The sequence below is a fragment of the Marmota marmota genome, unplaced genomic scaffold, assembly GCF_001458135.2.
Source record: "Marmota marmota marmota unplaced genomic scaffold, marMar, whole genome shotgun sequence".
NCBI classification, from domain to species: Eukaryota; Metazoa; Chordata; class Mammalia; order Rodentia; family Sciuridae; genus Marmota; species Marmota marmota.
In genome coordinates this window covers 4,161,012-4,167,836 of record NW_025999895.1, presented here as the reverse complement: position 1 = coordinate 4,167,836, position 6,825 = coordinate 4,161,012, and the positions used below count along the sequence as shown (strand labels likewise).

Below are 6,825 nucleotides of genomic sequence, written 5' to 3'. Positions count from 1 at the left end.
TGCCTCCCCCTCCCTGTCCTGCGAAGGCCTCCCTCCCTCCACCTGCCTAGCATCCACCCTCCTCCTCCACCCAGCCGCCCAGGCCTCCTGGCGCAGATTGTGAGACCACGGTCCAAGCGGGAGGTGACCCCTGGGATCCCCGTGTGGGGATGGGAAGGGAGCACAGTGGAGCCCTGTGGGCAGCTGAGCTCAGCCCCCCTGGAGCCCAGGGCTGTCCCACCTGCGTGGGGGAGGGAGCTGGGTGCTGGGGGTCCCATCTGGGGCCAGGGCCCAGTGTTAAGTCCTTCCTGCCTTCTGCAGGGGTGGGCACCAGGCGAGTGCCAGGGAAGGCCCTGTGCAGGGAAGCAGAATCAGGCCAGGTGAGGCCGGGTGGGTGTGGCCCCAGCCGCTCTGGGTGGTGCCCCTGTCAGCGTGCATGGCCTCCCGCGGCTCACGCTCAGCAGAGGGCACTTGTGCCAGCCGAGCCACACTGCTGTGGGCCGCCCCTGCGCCCGTGCTCTCTTGCCCTGATAACTCCGATAGCACGTGATGTGATGCGGACGCCTGGACCTGCCTCTGCCCCCTGCCTCACTGCCCACGTCCCCTGACACCCAAACCTCCAGACCAGGTCTTGGTTTTTTGGGCTCATCCCTTCTTTGAAGTTCAGGCCACATGCTGAGGTGCTTCTTGGGCCTTCGCTGCCTGTGGCTTTGCATCGCCCCAGGAGCTCGGGCAAGGGGGAGGGGGGAGCCTCACAGGCAGGCAGCAAAGGCCGAGGCCCTGCCGTTGCCCACCACCCTTGCAGGGCAGCCCTCGGAGGAGACAGAATGGGGCAGAGGTCAACTGAGGCTGCGGCCAATGCCCAGGACCTCCCTCCACATGCTTTAGCTGTGGGTGGGGTCCCTGTGGGCCAGGACAGCACACTGGGCCTTGTCTCCTGCTCCTGCTCTATGTCCTGGGGTCTCTGGTCAGGCCCTGGCTCCTGGGCAGCCAGTGTCTTCAGGGACAGACCTGCTGCGCTGCAGCAGGGGACTCTGATCAAGGCGGGTGTCCCGGAGCCTAGCGCAGAATTCCCCGCTTCCTCCTGTCTCTCCGCCCACCCCCTCCCGGGGGAACCAGCACCGGGTTTCTTTTGATCTTGGGCTGTAGCATTTCTGTACAGGACATTTGTCCCGGGCTGGGCAGGGCTTCGTGGCTCTCCTGATGCTGCCTCCCCCGACCAGGCCCATCTGTGCACCAGGAAGTGCTCGATCAGGTTTCAGGAGCCGGGAGAGGCTTGCAGCCTGCGGTCAGAGCAGGGCCTTCACAATGGCCCCTTGTGCAGGGCACATTCCTCCCCCAACAGGCCCAGATCCAGGCCGCTCCTGATTCGGCCCCCCACGGGCACAGGCGGCAGGGTTTGCATCTGGAGGGAGGCCACTCTGGCCTCTTTGTGGAGCAGCTGAGGCTGTAGGTGCTTGATGGACAGGAGAGGGTGGCCCTGTGCCCAGCCTGGGAAGGAAGCCGGCCTGGAAATGCTCTCCTGGGAGGGGTCGTGGGGCTGGCGCGCACAGTCATGCCCACCCTCCAGCTTGTCTGCCGCAAGGTGCGTTTCTTAAAGTGCCCGTTGCGTTGAGCCCTGGAAATCTGCAGTGAGTGCGTTTATCATTGTCCTATCAGAGGGAGGCAGGGGGTCTAATGACACCCACTGTGGTTCTGTCTGGAGCTAGTCCTTCTCCGCGAGGGTGAGTGTGTGCGTGTGTGTGCGTGCGAACTACACGCGTGTGTGACGGGGGATTAGGATCTTGGTAGACATCTTGCGTCCTGCTATTTTTATTTAGTATCCTCAGCATTTCTCATCTTCCGAAGCGTGATTTTGATGACTCTGTGGGACTTCAGCACATGGGTTTAGAAAAATCTGCATGAATCTGAATCATTTCCAGTGTTTGCAGTGGTAGTGCTGATGCAGATGGCCCGGTGCATAAATCTTTCTGTACTTCTGATTGTTTCATTGGGTTAGATTCCCAGAAGTGGGCCAAAGCGCAGGATCCGTCTTCAGGGTCTTGCTGCAAGTTGGGGAAGGTGGAGGCCGGGAAGGTTTGAGCTGGCTTTGGACGGCCGAGAATCCGTAGAGGCCGTGAAGGTGGGCAGAAGTGAGCCTTCCCTCTCCGTCTTACCTCCCAGGGGCAGAGAGAAGACCCACAGGGACTATAATCCCAGGGACTGTAATCCCAGCGACTCAGGAGGCTGAGGCAGGAGGCTCACACTTCAAGGCCAGCCAGGCCCATATTTGCCTGATACTGTGTAGCAGGGGAAGTCTGTGATGTCCAGCGGGGCATCTCCTGCTCCCTTTGTAGCATCAACTCCTAGCAGACAGAAGAGGAAGTGATATGTGATCATGGGGTCTGAGATCTGCAAAGTAAGGAGCTGGTGAAACCCTTGCTGGCATCTGGGGAGGGAGGACACATCTAGTGACCTGTTGGGGGGGGTCACGGGGTGGGGGCTTCTCTAGGGTGCGTTCACGTTGGCAGAAGGGGGTAGCTCTGCCTGTGGGTGCAGGACCTACGGGCGATTTTAGGACCCTGACAGGGCAGAGGTGCCCGAGGACCCGTGGCAAGCTGTCTCCTAATTTTTCGTGGCTGGGTGCTCTCCATGAAGTCCTCCGTGGGGGGCCGTTGCACATGGACGTCCCTGCCTTAGACAGTAATCTGGTCTCCTCGACAAAAGTCCCGCTGTGAATCTCGGGCAGGGCTGCCCTCCCCAGGGACCCTCCACCATCTGGGGCCTTTGTGACTCTGGGAGGGAGGGGAGGCAGCCCTGCGGGGCCCTGCTGAGTGTGGGGGGGGCAGGCCTGGGGCTGGTGGAGACACTGGGAGGGCCTGTCCCTGCAGTGGGGCCTGTGTTTGTGTCCTGTGGTCACTGTAACAAATCACTGGAAACCAGGCGGCTTAACAGGGCAGAAGGCTGAGTTCCAGGAGTCGGTAGGGCCTTGCTCCCTCCCAACAGCCCAGGGTAGGGTCCTCCTGGCTTTTCCCAGCCTCTGGGCACCCTAGTGTCCCTCAGCTTGGGCTGTATCCTCCAGTCTCTGCCTTGGTCTTTTCGTAGCCTCCTCCTCTGAGCCACTGGCTCTGAACTCTCCCTCTGCCTTTTTCTTAAAAGGACACTTGTTGGTGTCCCTCCTAAATCCAGGATGTTCTCATTCTCAGGATCCTTAACTTGATTCCATCCCAAAGACCTTTTCCAAATAAGCTCCTGTCCTTCCCAGTTCTGAGGTTGGCATTGGGCATGCCTTTATGTTTTTTTTTTTTTTTTTTGGTACTGGGAATTGAACCCAGGGGCGCTTAACCACTGAGCCACACCCCCAGCCCTTTCAATTTTTTATTTTGAGATAAGGTCTCACTAAGCTGCTTAAGGCTTTGCTAAGTTGCTGAGGCTGGTCTCTAACTTGTGATCTTCCTGCCTCAGCCTCCCGATCTGCTGGGATTACAGGTGTGCACCACGTCACATGGTGGACATGTCTCTTTTGAAGACATTATTCAAGCCATTAAGGAACCTTAGAGGAAAGTGGGGTCTCAGTTGAAAAAAGAAGACTGTTGCACCCAGTGTGGTGATGCACGTCTGTAATCCTAGTGGGTCAGGAGGCTGAGGCAGGAGGAATTCAAGTTAGAAGCCAGCCTCAGCAACTTAGTGAGGCCCCGAGCAATTCAGTGAGACCCTGTCTCTAAATAAAATACAGAAAAGGGCTGTGGATGTGGCTCAGTAGTAAGTGCCCTTGGATTCAATCCCTAGTACCAAAAAAAAAAAAAATAAAAAAAGAAAGAAAAAAAAGACTGTTCCTTCTCTGTTCCCAAGGCCTGTCTTCTGAGGCTCCTTCTGGGCTCTCTGCCCAAGTTAAACACTTGTGTTTCAGCCGGTAGTGAGTTCCATAGAAGTCCCAAGCTCCCGGAAGGGCTGGGAGTAGGCTCGTGGTAGGGAGTGGGCAGTGTCCAGCTTTGCTCCCAGAGAGCCCACACACCCTCCCTGAAGCCACTGGTGTGGGAGGGAGGGGTGTGGACTATGTGGGCACCAGGCAGGCTCCGGGAGGAGGCCATAGTGAGCCTGGTTTGGGGGCCTGGTTCTTGAGGAGGAGGAGGAGGAGGAGGAGGAGGGGTGCTGGTTTGGGGCTGGCATGGCCCGGCTGGCCCCTCTCTATTCAGGTATGGCCTTCTGAGACAGACAGGAGGGCCTCTGGGAGCAGGGAGGGGCTGGGAGTGGTTGGAACACGGTTTCCTTGGGGAAGGGGTCGCCCCCCAGCACGGAGGGGCTTCTCCTGCTGCTCCTTTTCGCTTCTCTTAGAGTGCGGTGATCTGTGTCACCACAGCCATCAAGAATAACTCAGCCAGCATGGTGGCACAGGCCTGTGATGCCAGCGACTCAGGAGGCTGAGGATCGCAAGTTCAAGGCCAGCCTGGGCAGCTTACGTAGACCCTGTCTCAAAACAAAAAGGAGGGCTGGGGGTGTAGCTCAGAGGCAGCGAGCTCCTGGGCTCAATTCCCAGAACCAAAAAAAAAAAAGAACCAGATTCCCCCCCTGGGTCCTGATGGTCAGCATCCTGATGGCAGGGTGGCTCCCCCGGCGAGGACCGGGTGATGCAGGGTAGCAGACTCCTGGTAGATAACAGCCAGGCCGTGAGCCCAGAGGTCACTAGAGTGTGCTTGAGGACGGCAGGGACATGAGCCTTGAAGGGATGCAGCATAGAAAGTAAGGGCAGCTGGCCGCTGATACAGACGAGCAGCGTGGACACAGCCTGCCTGTGCGCAGGGGCGGCCCTGGCCGGGTCACCACGATACTCCACCCGCAACGCCGTGCGGTGGCAACGGGGTGCCTCCAGGTGGGCTCCCAGGGAGGGGCTCTCCAGATGGGGGCACAGACTCACTGGGACTCCGAGGGCAGGCTCTGCTTCCTCCCTGGGGCAAGCCTGGTCACGGTCTCCCCTCACCAGTGTCTGCTGTGCAGCTGGCCGCGAGGAACAAGGGCGGGAGGTGGGGGGGGGTTCATAGCACAGGGCGCCCCATCTGGGGCAGTTTGGACCACGCACTGGAGGCTGGGGGTATACCAGGTGACCTCAGGTGACTAAGGGGAGTACACGGGGTACTAAGTTCTAAGGACTGTTAGCCCTGGACATCCCTCTTACTTAGTTCCGAGCCTTAGACTTCCTGGCTGGGGTGACCTTAACCCCAGCCTATCACGCTTCTTAGAGCCAAAGCAGGCAGTGTGCACGTAGGGTGAATCCCCTGCTGGCCCAGTGACAGGGAGAGTTACACCAAGTTGGAATCTGGAGCTGTCACCCCCTGGCTCAGAACCCTGCACCCAGTGGCCACATTATCACTGAGGCCACTGGCTGGGCCTGTGAGCAGCTGAGGTTTGTGGGTGTGATCTTGTTGGGCTGCGCTGCACCTTGTTCTCATCATTTATCTACTTTGCAGTGCTGGGGACGGAACCCAGGCTCTTGCCCATGCTAGGCAGGTCCCCCACCACTGAGCTACAGCCCCAGCCCCAAGCCTCGAACTTGTGATCCTCCTGCCTCAGCCCCCCAAGTCGCTGGGATCAGCTACCATGTGCACCTTCAGGTCTGGCTGCAGTGTGATCTTTCAAAGGCCTTGTTTTGCTTCGGGCCGGCATTTAAGGATCAGGAGGTATCATATAGAAATGCAGAAGCTCTGGCCACCCTGGGCCCCTGTTCCTGCAGGGCAGAGATGGCTATTAGCGCCTGTCACTACCTGGTCACACCTGCCACTCAGCTGACATTTCCCTGTCTGGCTTCAGGACAAGTGAGGGAGGGATGCCCAGAGCTAGCGGTCCTCATGTGAGTGCCGTCTGGGAAGCTGGTGGGCTCCACGGTCAGGCCTCAGAGCCGGGGCCGCCTCTGCCTCCCACCTCCCTGCCACCCGCCCCCTGCCCCCTGCCTCTCCAGCACCCACCAGCCCCTGGTCTTCCGAAGGAGGTGCTGGCCCTGCGGACACAGGAACTCTTCTGCATTTGGAGGCCAGAAGGCTGAAGGGTCTTGCCGAGCTGTTGCTGAGTGCCGGGACGGGCTGTCGGCCCTTTTCCCTGTGGGGAGGGGAGGAGGCTGTGGGGTCCCGTGAAGTCCTGGGCTCTGGGGGCTGTAGGGCAGAGGAGGGTTGGGTCGCTCGGGGAAGGAGCTGGGGAGGGCTCCTGCCACGTGGGCCTCTCCCTGCTGGCCGTAACCAGGCAGCTGGTTCTCATTTGGTGGGAGGCTGCAGGGTGGGGGAGGGTGGCTTTGCAGGCACCACCCGCTGCCTTGAGGGAGCGGACCCCGGTGGAGGGGGCGGGAGAGCTGGGTGCTGGGCTTCAGGGTGGGGTCAGTGGTCCTCGTCCCTCAGGGCCAGGCATACAGGATGGAGAACGTGTGGGGGAGGGAGAGGACTGAGGAGCTGGCCAGCGTGGACCCAGCTGGGGAACTGGACAAGCAAGGGGAGACAGGGCCGACCAACAGCCTGGCTCTGCCACTTGCTCTCCACGCCATCGGCCCGTTGCTGAGGTGCCTCCTGCCTCGGTTTCCCTGTCTGTGTCAGAGGGAGAATGTTCTCTCCGTCATGGGTTGTCGGGGGCCGTAGGTGCGCCTGGGCCGGCGAGCCTAGCGCTGTGTAGGAGAAGTCGCGGCGTCCACTGTTGTCCACGGGGTCTTCGTGTCCTGTCCTGATTCGGAGCCGTTATGGGTGCAGTTTGGTCCTGGGGGACGCGTCCTCCTCTGGCTCAGTGGTGTCTGAGTGCCTGCTGTGGGGGGGGGGGGCGAGGGGGAGCCAGAAAGCCACACCTAGAAGAATTCCAGGCCCCTGCGGCAGCCGGAAGCGTTCTGCTAGGTGG

General features: G+C 60.1%; 1 protein-coding gene across 8 annotated transcripts in view; it reads left to right on the top strand.

The window, feature by feature from the left end:
• Septin9 (septin 9) overlaps window positions 1-6,825 on the top strand; it is a 140,038-nt gene that overhangs the window by 68,256 nt on the left and 64,957 nt on the right. The window contains exon 1 of one of the 8 annotated variants that reach the window (XM_048797766.1): window positions 1,594-1,610. The exons of the other annotated variants lie outside the window; for them this stretch is intronic. The gene's annotated coding sequence lies outside the window, so the exon portion shown is untranslated. Of the gene's footprint in view, window positions 1-1,593; window positions 1,611-6,825 lie in introns of those variants that run through there. 8 annotated transcript variants of the gene reach the window in all.